General features: G+C 44.1%; 1 protein-coding gene, 1 long non-coding RNA gene and 68 other non-coding genes across 74 annotated transcripts in view; 2 read left to right on the top strand and 68 right to left on the bottom strand.

Moving 5' to 3' along the window:
- LOC149950979 (uncharacterized) overlaps positions 1 to 18,985 on the top strand; it is a 277,136-nt gene that overhangs the window by 103,236 nt on the left and 154,915 nt on the right. The window lies entirely within an intron of this gene.
- LOC149950985 (prostatic acid phosphatase-like) overlaps positions 1 to 18,985 on the top strand; it is a 164,404-nt gene that overhangs the window by 97,924 nt on the left and 47,495 nt on the right. The gene's annotated exons all lie outside the window — the stretch shown is intronic.
- Positions 16 to 88, bottom strand: TRNAR-ACG (transfer RNA arginine (anticodon ACG)). The gene has a single exon. It is a non-coding gene; the product is annotated as a tRNA-Arg (tRNA).
- Positions 152 to 224, bottom strand: TRNAR-ACG (transfer RNA arginine (anticodon ACG)). The gene has a single exon. It is a non-coding gene; the product is annotated as a tRNA-Arg (tRNA).
- On the bottom strand, positions 599 to 671 carry TRNAR-ACG (transfer RNA arginine (anticodon ACG)). Its single transcript has one exon. It is a non-coding gene; the product is annotated as a tRNA-Arg (tRNA).
- TRNAR-ACG (transfer RNA arginine (anticodon ACG)) lies at positions 735 to 807 on the bottom strand. The gene has a single exon. It is a non-coding gene; the product is annotated as a tRNA-Arg (tRNA).
- Positions 870 to 942, bottom strand: TRNAR-ACG (transfer RNA arginine (anticodon ACG)). The gene has a single exon. It is a non-coding gene; the product is annotated as a tRNA-Arg (tRNA).
- TRNAR-ACG (transfer RNA arginine (anticodon ACG)) lies at positions 1,142 to 1,214 on the bottom strand. The gene has a single exon. It is a non-coding gene; the product is annotated as a tRNA-Arg (tRNA).
- TRNAR-ACG (transfer RNA arginine (anticodon ACG)) lies at positions 1,278 to 1,350 on the bottom strand. The gene has a single exon. It is a non-coding gene; the product is annotated as a tRNA-Arg (tRNA).
- On the bottom strand, positions 1,414 to 1,486 carry TRNAR-ACG (transfer RNA arginine (anticodon ACG)). The gene has a single exon. It is a non-coding gene; the product is annotated as a tRNA-Arg (tRNA).
- TRNAR-ACG (transfer RNA arginine (anticodon ACG)) lies at positions 1,686 to 1,758 on the bottom strand. The gene has a single exon. It is a non-coding gene; the product is annotated as a tRNA-Arg (tRNA).
- TRNAR-ACG (transfer RNA arginine (anticodon ACG)) lies at positions 1,958 to 2,030 on the bottom strand. Its single transcript has one exon. It is a non-coding gene; the product is annotated as a tRNA-Arg (tRNA).
- On the bottom strand, positions 2,363 to 2,435 carry TRNAR-ACG (transfer RNA arginine (anticodon ACG)). Its single transcript has one exon. It is a non-coding gene; the product is annotated as a tRNA-Arg (tRNA).
- TRNAR-ACG (transfer RNA arginine (anticodon ACG)) lies at positions 2,635 to 2,707 on the bottom strand. The gene has a single exon. It is a non-coding gene; the product is annotated as a tRNA-Arg (tRNA).
- Positions 2,771 to 2,843, bottom strand: TRNAR-ACG (transfer RNA arginine (anticodon ACG)). Its single transcript has one exon. It is a non-coding gene; the product is annotated as a tRNA-Arg (tRNA).
- TRNAR-ACG (transfer RNA arginine (anticodon ACG)) lies at positions 2,907 to 2,979 on the bottom strand. Its single transcript has one exon. It is a non-coding gene; the product is annotated as a tRNA-Arg (tRNA).
- Positions 3,179 to 3,251, bottom strand: TRNAR-ACG (transfer RNA arginine (anticodon ACG)). The gene has a single exon. It is a non-coding gene; the product is annotated as a tRNA-Arg (tRNA).
- Positions 3,862 to 3,934, bottom strand: TRNAR-ACG (transfer RNA arginine (anticodon ACG)). The gene has a single exon. It is a non-coding gene; the product is annotated as a tRNA-Arg (tRNA).
- On the bottom strand, positions 3,998 to 4,070 carry TRNAR-ACG (transfer RNA arginine (anticodon ACG)). The gene has a single exon. It is a non-coding gene; the product is annotated as a tRNA-Arg (tRNA).
- Positions 4,445 to 4,517, bottom strand: TRNAR-ACG (transfer RNA arginine (anticodon ACG)). Its single transcript has one exon. It is a non-coding gene; the product is annotated as a tRNA-Arg (tRNA).
- On the bottom strand, positions 4,581 to 4,653 carry TRNAR-ACG (transfer RNA arginine (anticodon ACG)). Its single transcript has one exon. It is a non-coding gene; the product is annotated as a tRNA-Arg (tRNA).
- On the bottom strand, positions 4,716 to 4,788 carry TRNAR-ACG (transfer RNA arginine (anticodon ACG)). Its single transcript has one exon. It is a non-coding gene; the product is annotated as a tRNA-Arg (tRNA).
- On the bottom strand, positions 4,852 to 4,924 carry TRNAR-ACG (transfer RNA arginine (anticodon ACG)). Its single transcript has one exon. It is a non-coding gene; the product is annotated as a tRNA-Arg (tRNA).
- Positions 5,125 to 5,197, bottom strand: TRNAR-ACG (transfer RNA arginine (anticodon ACG)). Its single transcript has one exon. It is a non-coding gene; the product is annotated as a tRNA-Arg (tRNA).
- Positions 5,396 to 5,468, bottom strand: TRNAR-ACG (transfer RNA arginine (anticodon ACG)). The gene has a single exon. It is a non-coding gene; the product is annotated as a tRNA-Arg (tRNA).
- Positions 5,806 to 5,878, bottom strand: TRNAR-ACG (transfer RNA arginine (anticodon ACG)). Its single transcript has one exon. It is a non-coding gene; the product is annotated as a tRNA-Arg (tRNA).
- Positions 6,522 to 6,594, bottom strand: TRNAR-ACG (transfer RNA arginine (anticodon ACG)). Its single transcript has one exon. It is a non-coding gene; the product is annotated as a tRNA-Arg (tRNA).
- Positions 6,656 to 6,728, bottom strand: TRNAR-ACG (transfer RNA arginine (anticodon ACG)). The gene has a single exon. It is a non-coding gene; the product is annotated as a tRNA-Arg (tRNA).
- TRNAR-ACG (transfer RNA arginine (anticodon ACG)) lies at positions 6,790 to 6,862 on the bottom strand. Its single transcript has one exon. It is a non-coding gene; the product is annotated as a tRNA-Arg (tRNA).
- On the bottom strand, positions 7,068 to 7,140 carry TRNAR-ACG (transfer RNA arginine (anticodon ACG)). Its single transcript has one exon. It is a non-coding gene; the product is annotated as a tRNA-Arg (tRNA).
- On the bottom strand, positions 7,481 to 7,553 carry TRNAR-ACG (transfer RNA arginine (anticodon ACG)). The gene has a single exon. It is a non-coding gene; the product is annotated as a tRNA-Arg (tRNA).
- On the bottom strand, positions 7,896 to 7,968 carry TRNAR-ACG (transfer RNA arginine (anticodon ACG)). The gene has a single exon. It is a non-coding gene; the product is annotated as a tRNA-Arg (tRNA).
- TRNAR-ACG (transfer RNA arginine (anticodon ACG)) lies at positions 8,340 to 8,412 on the bottom strand. Its single transcript has one exon. It is a non-coding gene; the product is annotated as a tRNA-Arg (tRNA).
- TRNAR-ACG (transfer RNA arginine (anticodon ACG)) lies at positions 8,474 to 8,546 on the bottom strand. The gene has a single exon. It is a non-coding gene; the product is annotated as a tRNA-Arg (tRNA).
- Positions 8,754 to 8,826, bottom strand: TRNAR-ACG (transfer RNA arginine (anticodon ACG)). Its single transcript has one exon. It is a non-coding gene; the product is annotated as a tRNA-Arg (tRNA).
- Positions 9,167 to 9,239, bottom strand: TRNAR-ACG (transfer RNA arginine (anticodon ACG)). Its single transcript has one exon. It is a non-coding gene; the product is annotated as a tRNA-Arg (tRNA).
- TRNAR-ACG (transfer RNA arginine (anticodon ACG)) lies at positions 9,582 to 9,654 on the bottom strand. The gene has a single exon. It is a non-coding gene; the product is annotated as a tRNA-Arg (tRNA).
- TRNAR-ACG (transfer RNA arginine (anticodon ACG)) lies at positions 10,026 to 10,098 on the bottom strand. Its single transcript has one exon. It is a non-coding gene; the product is annotated as a tRNA-Arg (tRNA).
- TRNAR-ACG (transfer RNA arginine (anticodon ACG)) lies at positions 10,160 to 10,232 on the bottom strand. The gene has a single exon. It is a non-coding gene; the product is annotated as a tRNA-Arg (tRNA).
- On the bottom strand, positions 10,297 to 10,369 carry TRNAR-ACG (transfer RNA arginine (anticodon ACG)). Its single transcript has one exon. It is a non-coding gene; the product is annotated as a tRNA-Arg (tRNA).
- On the bottom strand, positions 10,433 to 10,505 carry TRNAR-ACG (transfer RNA arginine (anticodon ACG)). Its single transcript has one exon. It is a non-coding gene; the product is annotated as a tRNA-Arg (tRNA).
- TRNAR-ACG (transfer RNA arginine (anticodon ACG)) lies at positions 10,842 to 10,914 on the bottom strand. The gene has a single exon. It is a non-coding gene; the product is annotated as a tRNA-Arg (tRNA).
- On the bottom strand, positions 10,978 to 11,050 carry TRNAR-ACG (transfer RNA arginine (anticodon ACG)). Its single transcript has one exon. It is a non-coding gene; the product is annotated as a tRNA-Arg (tRNA).
- Positions 11,250 to 11,322, bottom strand: TRNAR-ACG (transfer RNA arginine (anticodon ACG)). Its single transcript has one exon. It is a non-coding gene; the product is annotated as a tRNA-Arg (tRNA).
- TRNAR-ACG (transfer RNA arginine (anticodon ACG)) lies at positions 11,386 to 11,458 on the bottom strand. The gene has a single exon. It is a non-coding gene; the product is annotated as a tRNA-Arg (tRNA).
- Positions 11,655 to 11,727, bottom strand: TRNAR-ACG (transfer RNA arginine (anticodon ACG)). The gene has a single exon. It is a non-coding gene; the product is annotated as a tRNA-Arg (tRNA).
- Positions 12,070 to 12,142, bottom strand: TRNAR-ACG (transfer RNA arginine (anticodon ACG)). The gene has a single exon. It is a non-coding gene; the product is annotated as a tRNA-Arg (tRNA).
- Positions 12,514 to 12,586, bottom strand: TRNAR-ACG (transfer RNA arginine (anticodon ACG)). The gene has a single exon. It is a non-coding gene; the product is annotated as a tRNA-Arg (tRNA).
- On the bottom strand, positions 12,648 to 12,720 carry TRNAR-ACG (transfer RNA arginine (anticodon ACG)). Its single transcript has one exon. It is a non-coding gene; the product is annotated as a tRNA-Arg (tRNA).
- Positions 12,928 to 13,000, bottom strand: TRNAR-ACG (transfer RNA arginine (anticodon ACG)). Its single transcript has one exon. It is a non-coding gene; the product is annotated as a tRNA-Arg (tRNA).
- Positions 13,341 to 13,413, bottom strand: TRNAR-ACG (transfer RNA arginine (anticodon ACG)). The gene has a single exon. It is a non-coding gene; the product is annotated as a tRNA-Arg (tRNA).
- On the bottom strand, positions 13,756 to 13,828 carry TRNAR-ACG (transfer RNA arginine (anticodon ACG)). The gene has a single exon. It is a non-coding gene; the product is annotated as a tRNA-Arg (tRNA).
- On the bottom strand, positions 14,200 to 14,272 carry TRNAR-ACG (transfer RNA arginine (anticodon ACG)). Its single transcript has one exon. It is a non-coding gene; the product is annotated as a tRNA-Arg (tRNA).
- On the bottom strand, positions 14,334 to 14,406 carry TRNAR-ACG (transfer RNA arginine (anticodon ACG)). The gene has a single exon. It is a non-coding gene; the product is annotated as a tRNA-Arg (tRNA).
- Positions 14,471 to 14,543, bottom strand: TRNAR-ACG (transfer RNA arginine (anticodon ACG)). The gene has a single exon. It is a non-coding gene; the product is annotated as a tRNA-Arg (tRNA).
- On the bottom strand, positions 14,607 to 14,679 carry TRNAR-ACG (transfer RNA arginine (anticodon ACG)). Its single transcript has one exon. It is a non-coding gene; the product is annotated as a tRNA-Arg (tRNA).
- Positions 15,016 to 15,088, bottom strand: TRNAR-ACG (transfer RNA arginine (anticodon ACG)). Its single transcript has one exon. It is a non-coding gene; the product is annotated as a tRNA-Arg (tRNA).
- On the bottom strand, positions 15,152 to 15,224 carry TRNAR-ACG (transfer RNA arginine (anticodon ACG)). The gene has a single exon. It is a non-coding gene; the product is annotated as a tRNA-Arg (tRNA).
- TRNAR-ACG (transfer RNA arginine (anticodon ACG)) lies at positions 15,424 to 15,496 on the bottom strand. Its single transcript has one exon. It is a non-coding gene; the product is annotated as a tRNA-Arg (tRNA).
- TRNAR-ACG (transfer RNA arginine (anticodon ACG)) lies at positions 15,560 to 15,632 on the bottom strand. Its single transcript has one exon. It is a non-coding gene; the product is annotated as a tRNA-Arg (tRNA).
- On the bottom strand, positions 15,695 to 15,767 carry TRNAR-ACG (transfer RNA arginine (anticodon ACG)). The gene has a single exon. It is a non-coding gene; the product is annotated as a tRNA-Arg (tRNA).
- TRNAR-ACG (transfer RNA arginine (anticodon ACG)) lies at positions 15,966 to 16,038 on the bottom strand. Its single transcript has one exon. It is a non-coding gene; the product is annotated as a tRNA-Arg (tRNA).
- On the bottom strand, positions 16,235 to 16,307 carry TRNAR-ACG (transfer RNA arginine (anticodon ACG)). Its single transcript has one exon. It is a non-coding gene; the product is annotated as a tRNA-Arg (tRNA).
- On the bottom strand, positions 16,372 to 16,444 carry TRNAR-ACG (transfer RNA arginine (anticodon ACG)). Its single transcript has one exon. It is a non-coding gene; the product is annotated as a tRNA-Arg (tRNA).
- Positions 17,080 to 17,152, bottom strand: TRNAR-ACG (transfer RNA arginine (anticodon ACG)). The gene has a single exon. It is a non-coding gene; the product is annotated as a tRNA-Arg (tRNA).
- Positions 17,624 to 17,696, bottom strand: TRNAR-ACG (transfer RNA arginine (anticodon ACG)). The gene has a single exon. It is a non-coding gene; the product is annotated as a tRNA-Arg (tRNA).
- TRNAR-ACG (transfer RNA arginine (anticodon ACG)) lies at positions 18,337 to 18,409 on the bottom strand. Its single transcript has one exon. It is a non-coding gene; the product is annotated as a tRNA-Arg (tRNA).
- TRNAR-ACG (transfer RNA arginine (anticodon ACG)) lies at positions 18,606 to 18,678 on the bottom strand. Its single transcript has one exon. It is a non-coding gene; the product is annotated as a tRNA-Arg (tRNA).
- Positions 18,742 to 18,814, bottom strand: TRNAR-ACG (transfer RNA arginine (anticodon ACG)). Its single transcript has one exon. It is a non-coding gene; the product is annotated as a tRNA-Arg (tRNA).
- On the bottom strand, positions 18,878 to 18,950 carry TRNAR-ACG (transfer RNA arginine (anticodon ACG)). Its single transcript has one exon. It is a non-coding gene; the product is annotated as a tRNA-Arg (tRNA).

The following is an 18,985-nucleotide window of genomic DNA, read 5'->3' as shown; positions in this document are numbered from 1 at the left end:
AATTTGAAAAAAAAAAGAGCTTGCCAGGATTCGAACCTGGAATCTTCTGCTCCGTAGGCAGACGCGTTATCCGTTGCGCCACAAGCCCTCGCAATAGCAATATGATGGAAAACCAAACAAGAGACACATTTTAAATAATTTGAAAAAAAAACGAGCTTGCCAGGATTCGAACCTGGAATCTTCTGCTCCGTAGGCAGACGCGTTATCCGTTGCGCCACAAGCCCCCGCAATAGCAATATGATGGAAAACCAAGCAAGAGACACATTTTAAATAATTTGAAGAAAAAAAACGAGCTTGCCAGGATTCGAATCTGAAATCTTCTGCTCCCTAGACAGACGCGTTATTCGTTGCGCCACAAGCCCCCGCAAAAGCAATATGATGGAAAACCAAACCAGAGACACGTTTTAAATAATTTGAAAAAAAAACGAGCTTGCCAGGATTCGAATCTGGAATCTTCTGCTCCCTAGACAGACGCTTTATTCGTTGCGCCACAAGCCCCCGCAATAGCAATATGATGGAAAACCAAACCAGAGACACGTTTTAAATAATTTGGAAAACCAAACAAGAGACACGTTTTAAATAATTTGAAAAAAAAAAACGAGCTTGCCAGGATTCGAACCTGGAATCTTCTGCTCCGTAGGCAGACGCGTTATCCGTTGCGCCACAAGCCCCCGCAATAGCATTATGATGGCAAACCAAACCAGAGAAACGTTTTAAATAATTTGAAAAACAAACGAGCTAGCCAGGATTCGAACCTGGAATCTTCTGCTCCGTAGGCAGACGCGTTATCCGTTGCGCCACAAGCCCCCGCAATAGCATAATGATGGAAAACCAAACCAGAAAAGCGTTTTAAATAATTTAAAAAAAAACGAACTTGCCAGGATTCGAGCCTGGAATCTTCTGCTCCGTAGGCAGACGCGTTATCCGTTGCGCCACAAGCCCCCGCAATAGCATTATGATGGCAAACCAAACCAGAGAAACGTTTTAAATAATTTGAAAAACAAACGAGCTAGCCAGGATTCGAATCTGGAATCTTCAGCTCCGTAGACAGACGCGTTTTCCGTTTCGCCACAAGCCCCCGCAATAGCATTATGATGGAAAACCAAACAAGAGACACGTTTTAAATAATTAGAAAAAAAACCGAGCTTGCCAGGATTCGAACCTGGAATCTTCTGCTCCGTAGGCAGACGCGTTATCCGTTGCGCCACAAGCCCCCGCAATAACAATATGATGGAAAAACAAACAAGAGACACATTTTAAATAATTTGAAAAAAAAAAGAGCTTGCCAGGATTCGAACCTGGAATCTTCTGCTCCGTAGGCAGACGCGTTATCCGTTTCGCCACAAGCCCCCGCAATGGCATTGTGATGGAAAACCAAACAAGAGACACGTTTTAAATAATTTGAAAAAAAAACGAGCTTGCCAGGATTCGAACCTGGAATCTTCTGCTCCGTAGGCAGACGCGTTATCCGTTGCGCCACAAGCCCCCGCAATAGCAATGTGATGGAAAACCAAACAAGAGACACGTTTTAAATAATTAGAAAAAAAACCGAGCTTGCCAGGATTCGAATCTGGAATCTTCAGCTCCGTAGACAGACGCGTTTTCCGTTTCGCCACAAGCCCCCGCAATAGCATTATGATGGAAAACCAAACAAGAGACACGTTTTAAATAATTAGAAAAAAAACCGAGCTTGCCAGGATTCGAACCTGGAATCTTCTGCTCCGTAGGCAGACGCGTTATCCGTTGCGCCACAAGCCCCCGCAATAGCAATGTGATGGAAAACCAAACAAGAGACACGTTTTAAATAATTAGAAAAAAAACCGAGCTTGCCAGGATTCGAATCTGGAATCTTCAGCTCCGTAGACAGACGCGTTATCCGTTTCGCCACAAGCCCCCGCAATAGCATTATGATGGAAAACCAAACAAGAGACACGTTTTAAATAATTAGAAAAAAAACCGAGCTTGCCAGGATTCGAACCTGGAATCTCCTGCTCCGTAGGCAGACGCGTTATCCGTTGCGCCACAAGCCCCCGCAATAGCAATATGATGGAAAAGCAAACAAGAGACACGTTTTAAATTATTAGAAAAAAAACCGAGCTTGCCAGGATTCGAGCCTGGAATCTTCTGCTCCGTAGGCAGACGCGTTATCCGTTGCGCCTCAAGCCCCCGCAATAGCAATAAGATGGAAAACCAAACAAGAGACACGTTTTAAGTAATTAGAAAAAAAACGAGCTTGACAGGATTCGGACCTGGAATCTTCTGCTACGTAGGCAGACGCGTTATCCGTTGCGCCACAAGCCCCCGCAATAGCATTATGATGGAAAACCAAACCAGAGAAACGTTTTAAATAATTTGAAAAAAACGAGCTTCCCAGGATTCGAACCTGGAATCTTCTGCTCCGTAGGCAGACGCGTTATCCGTTGCGCCACAAGCCCCCGCAATAGCACTTTGATGGAAAACCAAACCAGAGAAACGTTTTAAATAATTTGAAAAACAAACGAACAAGCCAGGATTCGAACCTGGAATCTTCTGCTCCGTAGGCAGACGCGTTATCCGTTGCGCCTCAAGCCCCTGCAATAGCAATATGATGGAAAAACAAACAAGAGACACATTTTAAATAATTTGAAAAAAAAAAGAGCTTGCCAGGATTCGAACCTGGAATCTTCTGCTCCGTAGGCAGACGCGTTATCCGTTGCGCCTCAAGCCCCTGCAATAGCAATATGATGGAAAAACAAACAAGAGACACATTTTAAATAATTTGAAAAAAAAAAGAGCTTGCCAGGATTCGAACCTGGAATCTTCTGCTCCGTAGGCAGACGCGTTATCCGTTGCGCCACAAGCCCCCGCAATAGCATTGTGATGGAAAACCAAACAAGAGACACGTTTTAAATAATTTGAAAAAAAAACGAGCTTGCCAGGATTCGAACCTGGAATCTTCTGCTCCGTAGGCAGACGCGTTATCCGTTGCGCCACAAGCCCCCGCAATAGCAATGTGATGGAAAACCAAACAAGAGACACGTTTTAAATAATTAGAAAAAAAACCGAGCTTGCCAGGATTCGAATCTGGAATCTTCAGCTCCGTAGACAGACGCGTTTTCCGTTTCGCCACAAGCCCCCGCAATAGCATTATGATGGAAAACCAAACAAGAGACACGTTTTAAATAATTAGAAAAAAAACCGAGCTTGCCAGGATTCGAACCTGGAATCTTCTGCTCCGTAGGCAGACGCGTTATCCGTTGCGCCACAAGCCCCCGCAATAACAATATGATGGAAAAGCAAACAAGAGACACGTTTTAAATTATTAGAAAAAAAACCGAGCTTGCCAGGATTTGAGCCTGGAATCTTCTGCTCCGTAGGCAGACGCGTTATCCGTTGCGCCTCAAGCCCCCGCAATAGCAATAGCAATAAGATGGAAAACCAAACAAGAGACACGTTTTAAGTAATTAGAAAAAAAACGAGCTTGACAGGATTCGGACCTGGAATCTTCTGCTACGTAGGCAGACGCGTTATCCGTTGCGCCACAAGCCCCCGCAATAGCATTATGATGGAAAACCAAACCAGAGAAACGTTTTAAATAATTTGAAAAAAACGAGCTTCCCAGGATTCGAACCTGGAATCTTCTGCTCCGTAGGCAGACGCGTTATATGTTGCGCCACAAGCCCCCGCAATAGCATTTTGATGGAAAACCAAACCAGAGAAACGTTTTAAATAATTTGAAAAACAAACGAACTAGCCAGGATTCGAACCTGGAATCTTCTGCTCCGTAGGCAGACGCGTTATCCGTTGCGCCTCAAGCCCCTGCAATAGCAATATGATGGAAAACCAAACAAGAGACACATTTTAAATAATTTGAAAAAAAAAAGAGCTTGCCAGGATTCGAACCTGGAATCTTCTGCTCCGTAGGCAGACGCGTTATCCGTTGCGCCACAAGCCCTCGCAATAGCAATATGATGGAAAACCAAACAAGAGACACATTTTAAATAATTTGAAAAAAAAACGAGCTTGCCAGGATTCGAACCTGGAATCTTCTGCTCCGTAGGCAGACGCGTTATCCGTTGCGCCACAAGCCCCCGCAATAGCAATATGATGGAAAACCAAGCAAGAGACACATTTTAAATAATTTGAAGAAAAAAAACGAGCTTGCCAGGATTCGAATCTGAAATCTTCTGCTCCCTAGACAGACGCGTTATTCGTTGCGCCACAAGCCCCCGCAAAAGCAATATGATGGAAAACCAAACCAGAGACACGTTTTAAATAATTTGAAAAAAAAACGAGCTTGCCAGGATTCGAATCTGGAATCTTCTGCTCCCTAGACAGACGCTTTATTCGTTGCGCCACAAGCCCCCGCAATAGCAATATGATGGAAAACCAAACCAGAGACACGTTTTAAATAATTTGGAAAACCAAACAAGAGACACGTTTTAAATAATTTGAAAAAAAAAAACGAGCTTGCCAGGATTCGAACCTGGAATCTTCTGCTCCGTAGGCAGACGCGTTATCCGTTGCGCCACAAGCCCCCGCAATAGCATTATGATGGCAAACCAAACCAGAGAAACGTTTTAAATAATTTGAAAAACAAACGAGCTAGCCAGGATTCGAACCTGGAATCTTCTGCTCCGTAGGCAGACGCGTTATCCGTTGCGCCACAAGCCCCCGCAATAGCATAATGATGGAAAACCAAACCAGAAAAGCGTTTTAAATAATTTAAAAAAAAACGAACTTGCCAGGATTCGAGCCTGGAATCTTCTGCTCCGTAGGCAGACGCGTTATCCGTTGCGCCACAAGCCCCCGCAATAGCATTATGATGGCAAACCAAACCAGAGAAACGTTTTAAATAATTTGAAAAACAAACGAGCTAGCCAGGATTCGAACCTGGAATCTTCTGCTCCGTAGGCAGACGCGTTATCCGTTGCGCCACAAGCCCCCGCAATAGCAATGTGATGGAAAACCAAACAAGAGACACGTTTTAAATAATTTGGAAAAAAAAACGAGCTTGCCAGGATTCGAACCTGGAATCTTCTGCTCCGTAGGCAGACTTGTTATCCGTTGCGCCACAAGCCCCCGCAATGGCAATGTGATGGAAAACCAAACAAGAGACACGTTTTAAATAATTAGAAAAAAAACCGAGCTTGCCAGGATTCGAACCTGGAATCTTCTGCTCCGTAGGCAGACGCGTTATCCGTTGCGCCACAAGCCCCCGCAATGGCATTTTGATGGAAAACCAAACCAGAGAAACGTTTTAAATAATTTGAAAAACAAACGAACTAGCCAGGATTCTAACCTGGAATCTTCTACTCCGAAGGCAGACGCGTTATCCGTTGCGCCTCAAACCCCCGCAATAGCAATATGATGGAAAACCAAACAAGAGACACATTTTAAATAATTTGAAAAAAAAAGAGCTTGCCAGGATTCGAACCTGGAATCTTCTGCTCCGTAGGCAGACGCGTTATCCGTTGCGCCACAAGCCCCCGCAATAGCAATATGATGGAAAACCAAGCAAGAGACACATTTTAAATAATTTGAAGAAAAAAAACGAGCTTGCCAGGATTCGAATCTGGAATCTTCTGCTCCCTAGACAGACGCGTTATTCGTTGCGCCACAAGCCCCCGCAATAGCAATATGATGGAAAACCAAACAAGAGACACGTTTTAAATAATTAGAAAAAAAAACCGAGCTTGCCAGGATTCGAATCTGGAATCTTCAGCTCCGTAGACAGACGCGTTATCCGTTTCGCCACAAGCCCCCGCAATAGCATTATGATGGAAAACCAAACAAGAGACACGTTTTAAATAATTAGAAAAAAACCGAGCTTGCCAGGATTCGAACCTGGAATCTTCCGCTCCGTAGGCAGACGCGTTATCCGTTGCGCCACAAGCCCCCGCAATAGCAATATGTAGTAAAACCAAACAAGAGACACGTTTTAATTTATTAGAAAAAAAACTGAGCTTTCCAGGATTCGAGCCTGGAATCTTCTGCTCCTTAGGCAGACGCGTTATCCGTTGCGCCTCAAGCCCCCGCAATAGCAAAAAGATGGAAAACCAAACAAGAGACACGTTTTAAGTAATTAGACAAAAAACGAGCTTGCCAGGATTCGGACCTGGAATCTTCTGCTCCCTAGACAGACGCGTTATTCGTTGCGCCACAAGCCCCCGCAATAGCAATATGATGGAAAACCAAACCAGAGACACATTTTAAATAATTTGAAGAAAAAAAACGAGCTTGCCAGGATTCGAATCTGGAATCTTCTGCTCCCTAGACAGACGCGTTATTCGTTGCGCCACAAGCCCCCGCAATAGCAATATGATGGAAAACCAAACCAGAGACACGTTTTAAATAATTTGAAAAAAAAACGAGCTTGCCAGGATTCGAATCTGGAATCTTCTGCTCCCTAGACAGACGCTTTATTCGTTGCGCCACAGGCCCCCGCAATAGCAATATGATGGAAAACCAAACCAGAGACACGTTTTAAATAATTTGGAAAACCAAACAAGAGACACGTTTTAAATAATTTGAAAAAAAAACGAGCTTGCCAGGATTCGAACCTGGAATCTTCTGCTCCGTAGGCAGACGCGTTATCCGTTGCGCCACAAGCCCCCGCAACAGCATAATGATGGAAAACCAAACCAGAAAAGCGTTTTAAATAATTTAAAAAAAGCGAACTCACCAGGATTCGAACCTGGAATCTTCTGCTCCGTAGGCAGACGCGTTATCCATTGCGCCACAAGCCCCCGCAATATCGAAATGATGTAAAACCAAACAAGAGACACGTTTTAAATAATTTGAAAAAAACGAGCTTGCCAGGATTCGAACCTGGAATCTTCTGCTACGTAGACAGACGCGTTATCCGTTTCGCCACAAGCCCCCGCAATAGCATTATGATGGAAAACCAAACAAGAGACACGTTTTAAATAATTTGAAAAAAAACCGAGCTTGCCTGGATTCGAATCTGGAATCTGGAATCTTCTGCTCCGTAGACAGACGCGTTATCCGTTGCGGCAGAAGCCCCCGCAATAGCATTATGATGGAAAACCAAACCAGAGAAACGTTTTAAATAATTTGAAAAAATACGAGCTAGCCAGGATTCGAACCTGGAATCTTCTGCTCCGTAGGCAGACGCGTTATCCGTTGCGCCACCAGCCCCCGCAATAGCAATATGATGGAAAATCAAACAAGAGACACGTTTTAAATAATTAGAAAAAAAACCGAGCTTGCCAGGATTCGAATCTGGAATCTTCAGCTCCGTAGGCAGACGCGTTATCCGTTGCGGCACAAGCCCCCGCAATAGCATTATGATGTAAAACCAAACAAGAGACACGTTTTAAATAATTTGAAAAAAAACCGAGCTTGCCTGGATTCGAATCTGGAATCTGGAATCTTCTGCTCCGTAGACAGACGCGTTATCCGTTGCGCCACCAGCCCCCGCAATAGCATTATGATGGAAAACCAAACAAGAGACACGTTTTAAATAATTTGAAAAAAACGAGCTTGCCAGGATTCGAACCTGGAATCTTCTGCTACGTAGACAGACGCGTTATCCGTTTCGCCACAAGCCCCCGCAATAGCATTATGATGGAAAACCAAACAAGAGACACGTTTTAAATAATTTGAAAAAAAACCGAGCTTGCCTGGATTCGAATCTGGAATCTGGAATCTTCTGCTCCGTAGACAGACGCGTTATCCGTTGCGCCACAAGCCCCCGCAATAGCATTATGATGGAAAACCAAACAAGAGACACGTTTTAAATAATTTGAAAAAAACGAGCTTGCCAGGATTCGAACCTGGAATCTTCTGCTACGTAGACAGACGCGTTATCCGTTGCGCCAAAAGCCCCCGCAATAGCGATATGATGTAAAACCAAACAAGAGACACGTTTTAAATAATTTGAAAAAAAAAACCGAGCTAGCCAGGATTCGAACCTGGAATCTTCTGCTCCGTAGGCAGACGCGTTATCCGTTGCGCCACAAGTCCCCGCAATAGCAATATGATGGAAAACCATGCAAGAGACACATTTTAAATAATTTGAAGAAAAAAAACGAGCTTGCCAGGATTCGAATCTGGAATCTTCTGCTCCCTAGACAGACGCGTTATTCGTTGCGCCACAAGCCCCCGCAAAAGCAATATGATGGAAAACCAAACCAGAGACACGTTTTAAATAATTTGAAAAAAAAACGAGCTTGCCAGGATTCGAATCTGGAATCTTCTGCTCCCTAGACAGACGCTTTATTCGATGCGCCACAGGCCCCCGCAATAGCAATATGATGGAAAACCAAACCAGAGACACGTTTTAAATAATTTAGAAAACCAAACAAGAGACACGTTTTAAATAATTTGAAAAAAAACGAGCTTGCCAGGATTCGAACCTGGAATCTTCTGCTCCGTAGGCAGACGCGTTATCCGTTGCGCCACAAGCCCCCGCAATAGCATAATGATGGAAAACCAATCCAGAAAAGCGTTTTAAATAATTTAAAACAAACGAACTTGCCAGGATTCGAACCTGGAATCTTCTGCTCCGTAGGCAGACGCGTTATCCGTTGCGCCACAAGCCCTCGCAATAGCATTATGATGGAAAACCAAACCAGAGAAGCGTTTTAAATAATTTGAAAAAAAAAAACGAGCTTGCCTGGATTCGAATCTGGAATCTGGAATCTTCTGCTCCGTAGACAGACGCGTTATCCGTTGCGGCAGAAGCCCCCGCAATAGCATTATGATGGAAAACCAAACCAGAGAAACGTTTTAAATAATTTGAAAAAATACGAGCTAGCCAGGATTCGAACCTGGAATCTTCTGCTCCGTAGGCAGACGCGTTATCCGTTGCGCCACCAGCCCCCGCAATAGCAATATGATGGAAAATCAAACAAGAGACACGTTTTAAATAATTAGAAAAAAAACCGAGCTTGCCAGGATTCGAATCTGGAATCTTCAGCTCCGTAGGCAGACGCGTTATCCGTTGCGGCACAAGCCCCCGCAATAGCATTATGATGTAAAACCAAACAAGAGACACGTTTTAAATAATTTGAAAAAAAACCGAGCTTGCCTGGATTCGAATCTGGAATCTGGAATCTTCTGCTCCGTAGACAGACGCGTTATCCGTTGCGCCACCAGCCCCCGCAATAGCATTATGATGGAAAACCAAACAAGAGACACGTTTTAAATAATTTGAAAAAAACGAGCTTGCCAGGATTCGAACCTGGAATCTTCTGCTACGTAGACAGACGCGTTATCCGTTTCGCCACAAGCCCCCGCAATAGCATTATGATGGAAAACCAAACAAGAGACACGTTTTAAATAATTTGAAAAAAAACCGAGCTTGCCTGGATTCGAATCTGGAATCTGGAATCTTCTGCTCCGTAGACAGACGCGTTATCCGTTGCGCCACAAGCCCCCGCAATAGCATTATGATGGAAAACCAAACAAGAGACACGTTTTAAATAATTTGAAAAAAACGAGCTTGCCAGGATTCGAACCTGGAATCTTCTGCTACGTAGACAGACGCGTTATCCGTTGCGCCAAAAGCCCCCGCAATAGCGATATGATGTAAAACCAAACAAGAGACACGTTTTAAATAATTTGAAAAAAAAAACCGAGCTAGCCAGGATTCGAACCTGGAATCTTCTGCTCCGTAGGCAGACGCGTTATCCGTTGCGCCACAAGTCCCCGCAATAGCAATATGATGGAAAACCATGCAAGAGACACATTTTAAATAATTTGAAGAAAAAAAACGAGCTTGCCAGGATTCGAATCTGGAATCTTCTGCTCCCTAGACAGACGCGTTATTCGTTGCGCCACAAGCCCCCGCAAAAGCAATATGATGGAAAACCAAACCAGAGACACGTTTTAAATAATTTGAAAAAAAAACGAGCTTGCCAGGATTCGAATCTGGAATCTTCTGCTCCCTAGACAGACGCTTTATTCGATGCGCCACAGGCCCCCGCAATAGCAATATGATGGAAAACCAAACCAGAGACACGTTTTAAATAATTTAGAAAACCAAACAAGAGACACGTTTTAAATAATTTGAAAAAAAACGAGCTTGCCAGGATTCGAACCTGGAATCTTCTGCTCCGTAGGCAGACGCGTTATCCGTTGCGCCACAAGCCCCCGCAATAGCATAATGATGGAAAACCAATCCAGAAAAGCGTTTTAAATAATTTAAAAAAAACGAACTTGCCAGGATTCGAACCTGGAATCTTCTGCTCCGTAGGCAGACGCGTTATCCATTGCGCCACAAGCCCCCGCAATAGCGAAATGATGTAAAACCAAACAAGAGACACGTTTTAAATAATTTGACAAAAAAACCGAGCTAGCCAGGATTCGAACCTGGAATCTTCTGCTCCGTAGGCAGACGCGTTATCCGTTGCGCCACAAGCCCCCGCAATAGCATTATGATGGAAAACCAAACCAGAGAAGCGTTTTAAATAATTTGAAAAAAAAACGAGCTTGCCAGGATTCGAACCTGGAATCTTCTGCTCCGTAGGCAGACGCGTTATCCGTTGCGCCACAAGCCCCCGCAATAGCATTATGATGGAAAACCAAACCAGAGAAACGTTTTAAATAATTTGAAAAAAAAAATGAGCTTGCCAGGATTCGAACCTGGAAACTTCTGCTCCGTAGGCAGACGCTTTATCCGTTGCGGCACAAGCCCCCGCAATAGCATTATGATGGAAAACCAAACCAGAGAAACGTTTTAAATAATTTGAAAAAAAAACGAGCTAGCCAGGATTCGAACCTGGAATCTCCTGCTCCGTAGGCAGACGCGTTATCGGTTGCGGCACAAGCCCCCGCAATAGCAATATGATGGAAAACCAAACAAGAGACACGTTTTAAATAATTAGAAAAAAAACCGAGCTTGCCAGGATTCGAACCTGGAATCTTCTGCTCCGTAGGAAGACGCGTTATCCGTTGCGCCACAAGCCCCCGCAATAGCAATATGATGGAAAACCAAACAAGAGACACGTTTTAAATAATTAGAAAAAAAACCGAGCTTGCCAGGATTCGAACCTGGAATCTTCTGCTCCGTAGGCAGACGTGTTATCCGTTGCGCCACAAGCCCCCGCAATAGCAATATGATGGAAAACCAAACAAGAGACACGTTTTAAGTAATTAGAAAAAAAAACCGAGCGTGCCAGGATTTGAACGTGGAATCTTCTGCTCCGTAGGCAGACGCGTTATCCGTTGCGCCACAAGCCCCCGCAATAGCATTAGGATGCAAAACCAAACAAGAGACACGTTTTAAATAAGTTGAAAAAAAACGAGCTTGCCAGGATTCGAACCTGGAATCTTCTGCTCCGTAGACAGACGCGTTATCCGTTGCGCCACAAGCCCCCGCAATAGCGATATAATGTAAAACCAAACAAGAGACACGTTTTAAATAATTAGAAAAAAAACCGAGCTTGCCAGGATTCGAACCTGGAATCTTCTGCTCCGTAGGCAGACGCGTTATCCGTTGCGCCACAAGCCCCCGCAATAGCAATATGATGGAAAACCAAACAAGAGACACGTTTTAAATAATAAAAACAAAACCAAGCTTGCCAGGATTCGAACCTGGAATCTTCTGCTCCGTAGACAGACGCGTTATCCGTTGCGCCACCAGCCCCCGCAATAGCATTATGATGGAAAACCAAACAAGAGACACGTTTTAAATAATTTGAAAAAAACGAGCTTGCCAGGATTCGAACCTGGAATCTTCTGCTACGTAGACAGACGCGTTATCCGTTTCGCCACAAGCCCCCGCAATAGCATTATGATGGAAAACCAAACAAGAGACACGTTTTAAATAATTTGAAAAAAAACCGAGCTTGCCTGGATTCGAATCTGGAATCTGGAATCTTCTGCTCCGTAGACAGACGCGTTATCCGTTGCGCCACAAGCCCCCGCAATAGCATTATGATGGAAAACCAAACAAGAGACACGTTTTAAATAATTTGAAAAAAACGAGCTTGCCAGGATTCGAACCTGGAATCTTCTGCTACGTAGACAGACGCGTTATCCGTTGCGCCAAAAGCCCCCGCAATAGCGATATGATGTAAAACCAAACAAGAGACACGTTTTAAATAATTTGAAAAAAAAAACCGAGCTAGCCAGGATTCGAACCTGGAATCTTCTGCTCCGTAGGCAGACGCGTTATCCGTTGCGCCACAAGTCCCCGCAATAGCAATATGATGGAAAACCATGCAAGAGACACATTTTAAATAATTTGAAGAAAAAAAACGAGCTTGCCAGGATTCGAATCTGGAATCTTCTGCTCCCTAGACAGACGCGTTATTCGTTGCGCCACAAGCCCCCGCAAAAGCAATATGATGGAAAACCAAACCAGAGACACGTTTTAAATAATTTGAAAAAAAAACGAGCTTGCCAGGATTCGAATCTGGAATCTTCTGCTCCCTAGACAGACGCTTTATTCGATGCGCCACAGGCCCCCGCAATAGCAATATGATGGAAAACCAAACCAGAGACACGTTTTAAATAATTTAGAAAACCAAACAAGAGACACGTTTTAAATAATTTGAAAAAAAACGAGCTTGCCAGGATTCGAACCTGGAATCTTCTGCTCCGTAGGCAGACGCGTTATCCGTTGCGCCACAAGCCCCCGCAATAGCATAATGATGGAAAACCAATCCAGAAAAGCGTTTTAAATAATTTAAAACAAACGAACTTGCCAGGATTCGAACCTGGAATCTTCTGCTCCGTAGGCAGACGCGTTATCCGTTGCGCCACAAGCCCTCGCAATAGCATTATGATGGAAAACCAAACCAGAGAAGCGTTTTAAATAATTTGAAAAAAAAAAACGAGCTTGCCTGGATTCGAATCTGGAATCTGGAATCTTCTGCTCCGTAGACAGACGCGTTATCCGTTGCGGCAGAAGCCCCCGCAATAGCATTATGATGGAAAACCAAACCAGAGAAACGTTTTAAATAATTTGAAAAAATACGAGCTAGCCAGGATTCGAACCTGGAATCTTCTGCTCCGTAGGCAGACGCGTTATCCGTTGCGCCACCAGCCCCCGCAATAGCAATATGATGGAAAATCAAACAAGAGACACGTTTTAAATAATTAGAAAAAAAACCGAGCTTGCCAGGATTCGAATCTGGAATCTTCAGCTCCGTAGGCAGACGCGTTATCCGTTGCGGCACAAGCCCCCGCAATAGCATTATGATGTAAAACCAAACAAGAGACACGTTTTAAATAATTTGAAAAAAAACCGAGCTTGCCTGGATTCGAATCTGGAATCTGGAATCTTCTGCTCCGTAGACAGACGCGTTATCCGTTGCGCCACCAGCCCCCGCAATAGCATTATGATGGAAAACCAAACAAGAGACACGTTTTAAATAATTTGAAAAAAACGAGCTTGCCAGGATTCGAACCTGGAATCTTCTGCTACGTAGACAGACGCGTTATCCGTTTCGCCACAAGCCCCCGCAATAGCATTATGATGGAAAACCAAACAAGAGACACGTTTTAAATAATTTGAAAAAAAACCGAGCTTGCCTGGATTCGAATCTGGAATCTGGAATCTTCTGCTCCGTAGACAGACGCGTTATCCGTTGCGCCACAAGCCCCCGCAATAGCATTATGATGGAAAACCAAACAAGAGACACGTTTTAAATAATTTGAAAAAAACGAGCTTGCCAGGATTCGAACCTGGAATCTTCTGCTACGTAGACAGACGCGTTATCCGTTGCGCCAAAAGCCCCCGCAATAGCGATATGATGTAAAACCAAACAAGAGACACGTTTTAAATAATTTGAAAAAAAAAACCGAGCTAGCCAGGATTCGAACCTGGAATCTTCTGCTCCGTAGGCAGACGCGTTATCCGTTGCGCCACAAGTCCCCGCAATAGCAATATGATGGAAAACCATGCAAGAGACACATTTTAAATAATTTGAAGAAAAAAAACGAGCTTGCCAGGATTCGAATCTGGAATCTTCTGCTCCCTAGACAGACGCGTTATTCGTTGCGCCACAAGCCCCCGCAAAAGCAATATGATGGAAAACCAAACCAGAGACACGTTTTAAATAATTTGAAAAAAAAACGAGCTTGCCAGGATTCGAATCTGGAATCTTCTGCTCCCTAGACAGACGCTTTATTCGATGCGCCACAGGCCCCCGCAATAGCAATATGATGGAAAACCAAACCAGAGACACGTTTTAAATAATTTAGAAAACCAAACAAGAGACACGTTTTAAATAATTTGAAAAAAAACGAGCTTGCCAGGATTCGAACCTGGAATCTTCTGCTCCGTAGGCAGACGCGTTATCCGTTGCGCCACAAGCCCCCGCAATAGCATAATGATGGAAAACCAATCCAGAAAAGCGTTTTAAATAATTTAAAAAAAACGAACTTGCCAGGATTCGAACCTGGAATCTTCTGCTCCGTAGGCAGACGCGTTATCCATTGCGCCACAAGCCCCCGCAATAGCGAAATGATGTAAAACCAAACAAGAGACACGTTTTAAATAATTTGACAAAAAAACCGAGCTAGCCAGGATTCGAACCTGGAATCTTCTGCTCCGTAGGCAGACGCGTTATCCGTTGCGCCACAAGCCCCCGCAATAGCATTATGATGGAAAACCAAACCAGAGAAGCGTTTTAAATAATTTGAAAAAAAAACGAGCTTGCCAGGATTCGAACCTGGAATCTTCTGCTCCGTAGGCAGACGCGTTATCCGTTGCGCCACAAGCCCCCGCAATAGCATTATGATGGAAAACCAAACCAGAGAAACGTTTTAAATAATTTGAAAAAAAAAATGAGCTTGCCAGGATTCGAACCTGGAAACTTCTGCTCCGTAGGCAGACGCTTTATCCGTTGCGGCACAAGCCCCCGCAATAGCATTATGATGGAAAACCAAACCAGAGAAACGTTTTAAATAATTTGAAAAAAAAACGAGCTAGCCAGGATTCGAACCTGGAATCTCCTGCTCCGTAGGCAGACGCGTTATCGGTTGCGGCACAAGCCCCCGCAATAGCAATATGATGGAAAACCAAACAAGAGACACGTTTTAAATAATTAGAAAAAAAACCGAGCTTGCCAGGATTCGAACCTGGAATCTTCTGCTCCGTAGGAAGACGCGTTATCCGTTGCGCCACAAGCCCCCGCAATAGCAATATGATGGAAAACCAAACAAGAGACACGTTTTAAATAATTAGAAAAAAAACCGAGCTTGCCAGGATTCGAACCTGGAATCTTCTGCTCCGTAGGCAGACGTGTTATCCGTTGCGCCACAAGCCCCCGCAATAGCAATATGATGGAAAACCAAACAAGAGACACGTTTTAAGTAATTAGAAAAAAAAACCGAGCGTGCCAGGATTTGAACGTGGAATCTTCTGCTCCGTAGGCAGACGCGTTATCCGTTGCGCCACAAGCCCCCGCAATAGCATTAGGATGCAAAACCAAACAAGAGACACGTTTTAAATAAGTTGAAAAAAAACGAGCTTGCCAGGATTCGAACCTGGAATCTTCTGCTCCGTAGACAGACGCGTTATCCGTTGCGCCACAAGCCCCCGCAATAGCGATATAATGTAAAACCAAACAAGAGACACGTTTTAAATAATTAGAAAAAAAACCGAGCTTGCCAGGATTCGAACCTGGAATCTTCTGCTCCGTAGGCAGACGCGTTATCCGTTGCGCCACAAGCCCCCGCAATAGCAATATGATGGAAAACCAAACAAGAGACACGTTTTAAATAATAAAAACAAAACCAAGCTTGCCAGGATTCGAACCTGGAATCTTCTGCTCCGTAGGCAGACGCGTTATCCGTTGCGCCACAAGCCCCCGCAATGGCAATATGATGGAAAACCAAACAAGAGACACGTTTTAAGTAATTAGAAAAAAAACCGAGCGTGCCAGGATTTGAACGTGGAATCTTCTGCTCCGTAGGCAGACGCGTTATCCGTTGCGCCACAAGCCCCCGCAATAGCATTAGGATGCAAAACCAAACAAGAGACACGTTTTAAATAAGTTGAAAAAAAACGAGCTTGCCAGGATTCGAACCTGGAATCTTCTGCTCCGTAGACAGACGCGTTATCCGTTGCGCCACAAGCCCCCGCAATAGCGATATAATGTAAAACCAAACAAGAGACACGTTTTAAATAATTTGAAAAAAACCGAGCTAGCCAGGATTCGAACCTGGAATCTTCTGCTCCGTCGGCAGACGCGTTATCCATTGCGCCACGAGCCCCCGCAATAGCATTATGATGGAAAACCAAACAAGAGACACGTTTTAAATAATTGGAAAAAAACGAGCTTGCCAGGATTCGAACCTGGAATCTTCTGCTCCGTAGGCAGACGCGTTACCCGTTGCGTTACAAGCCCCCGCAATAGCATTATGATGGAAAACCAAAAAAGAGACACGTTTTAAATAATTTGAAAAAAAAAACGAGCTTGCCAGGATTCGAACCTGGAATCTTCTGCTTCGTAGGCAGACGCGTTATCCGTTGCGCCACAAGCCCCCGCAACAGCAGTATGATTTAAAACCAGCCAGAGAAGCGTTTTAAATAATTTAAAAAAAAACTCTTTTGCCTGGATTCGAATCTGGAATCTTCTGCTCCGTAGACAGACGCGTTATCCGTTGCGCCACAAGCCCCCGCAATAGCATTATGATGGAAAACCAAACCAGAGAAACGTTTTAAATAATTTGAAAAAAAAAACGAGCTTGCCAGGATACGAACCTGGAATCTTCGGCTCCGTAGGCAGACGCGTTCTCCTTTGCGCCACAAGCCCCTGCAATAGCTTTATGATGGAAAACCAAACCAGAGAAACGTTTTAAATAATTTGAAAAAAACGAGCTTGCCAGGATTCGAACCTGGAATCTTGTGCTCCGTAAACAGACGCGTTATCCGTTGCGCCACAAGCCTTCGCAATAGCCTTATGATGCAAAACCAAACCAGAGACACGTTTTAAATAATTTGGAAAAACAAAAAAAAGACACGTTTTAAATAATTTGAAAAAAAAGAGCTTGCCAGGATTCGAACCTGGAATCTTCTGGTCCGTAGACAGACGCGTTATCCGTTGCGCCACAAACCCCCGCAATAGCAATATGATGGAAAACCAAACAAGAGACGTTTTAAATAATTAGAAAAAAAACCGAGCTTGCCAGGATTAGAACCTGGAATCTTCTGCTCCGTAGGCAGACGCGTTATCCGTTGCGCCACAAGCCCCCGCAATACCAACATGATGGAAAACCAAACAAGAGTCACGTTTTATATTATTAGAAAAAAAACCGAGCTTGCCAGGATTCGAATCTGGAATCTTCTGCTCCGTAGGCAGACGCGTTATCCTTTGCGCCACAAGCCCCCGCATTAGCAAAATGATGGAAAACCAAACAAGAGACACGTTTTAAATAATTTGAAAAAAAAAGAGCTTCCCAGGATTCGAAACTGGAATCTTCTGCTCCGTAGACAGCCGCGTTATCCGTTGCGCCACAAGCCCCCGCAATAGCATTATGATGGAAAACCAAACAAGAGACACATTTTTAATAATTTGAAGAAAAAAACGAGCTTGCCAGGATTCGAATCTGGAATCTTCTGCTCCCTAGACAGACGCGTTATTCGTTGCGCCAAAAGCCCCCGCAATTGCAATATGATGGAAAATTAAACCAGAACATGTTTTAAATAATTTGAAAAAAAAACCGAGCTAGCCAGGATTCGAACCTGGAATCTTCTGCTCCGTAGGCAGACGCGTTATCCGTTGCGCCACAAGCCCCCGCAGTAGCATTATGATGGAAAACCAAACCAGAGAAACGTTTTAAATAATTTGAAAAAAAAACGAGCTTGCCAGGATTCGAACCAGGAATCTTCTGCTCCGTAGATAGACGCGTTATCCGTTGCGCCACAAGCCTTCGCAACAGCTTTATGCTGCAAAACCAAACAAGAGACACGTTTTCAATAATTTGAAAAAAAACCGAGCTTGCCAGGATTCGAATCTGGAATCTTCTGCTCCGTGGGCACACGCGTTATCCGTTGCGCCACAAGCGCCCGCAATAGCAATATGATTGAAACCAAACAAGAGACACGATTTAAATATTTTGAAAAAAACCGAGCTAGCCAGGATTCGAACCTAGAATCTTCTGCTCCGTAGGCAGACGCGTTATCCGTTGCGCCTCAAGCCCCCGCAGTAGCAATATTATGGAAAACCAAACAAGAGACACATTTTTAATAATTTGAAGAAAAAAACGAGCTTGCCAGGATTCGAATCTGGAATCTTCGGCTCCCTAGACAGACGCGTTATTCGTTGCGCCACAAGCCCCCGCAATTGCAATATGATGGAAAACCAAACCAGAGACACGTTTTAAATAATTTGGAAAACCAAACAAGAGACACGTTTTAAATAATTTGAAAAAAAAAGAGCTTGCCAGGATTCGAACCTGGAATGTTCTGCTCCGTAGACAGACGCGTTATCCGTTGCGCCACAAGCCCCCGCAATAGCAATATGATGGAAAACCAAACAAGAGACACGTTTTAAATAATTTGAAAAAAAAAGAGCTTGCCAGGATTCGAAACTGGAATCTTCTGCTCCCTAGACAGACGCGTTATCCGTTGCGCCACAAGCCCCCGCAATTGCAATATGATGGAAAACCAAACAAGAGACACGTTTTAAATAATTTGAAAAAAAAGAGCTTGCCAGGATTCGAACCTGGAATCTTCTGCTCCGTAGGCAGACGCGTTATCCTTTGCGCCACAAGCCCCCGCAATGGCAATATGATGGAAAACCAAACAAGAGACACGTTTTAAATAATTAGAAAAAAAACCGAGCTTGCCAGGATTCGAACCTGGAATCTTCTGCTCCGTAGACAGACGCGTTATCCGTTGCGCCACAAGCCCCCGCAATAGCAATATGATGGAAAACCAAACAAGAGACACGTTTTAAATAATTAGAAAAAAAACCGAGCTTGCCAGGATTCAAACCTGGAATCTTCTGCTCCGTAGGCAGACGCGTTATCCGTTGCGCCACAAGCCCCCGCAATAGCAATTTGATGGAAAACCAAACAAGAG

Source organism: Leiobunum rupestre, chromosome 3 (genome assembly GCF_980474605.1).
Source record: "Leiobunum rupestre chromosome 3, qqLeiRupe1.1.hap1, whole genome shotgun sequence".
Lineage (NCBI taxonomy): Eukaryota > Metazoa > Arthropoda > Arachnida > Opiliones > Sclerosomatidae > Leiobunum > Leiobunum rupestre.
This window is presented reverse-complemented; position numbering and strand designations above follow the sequence as displayed.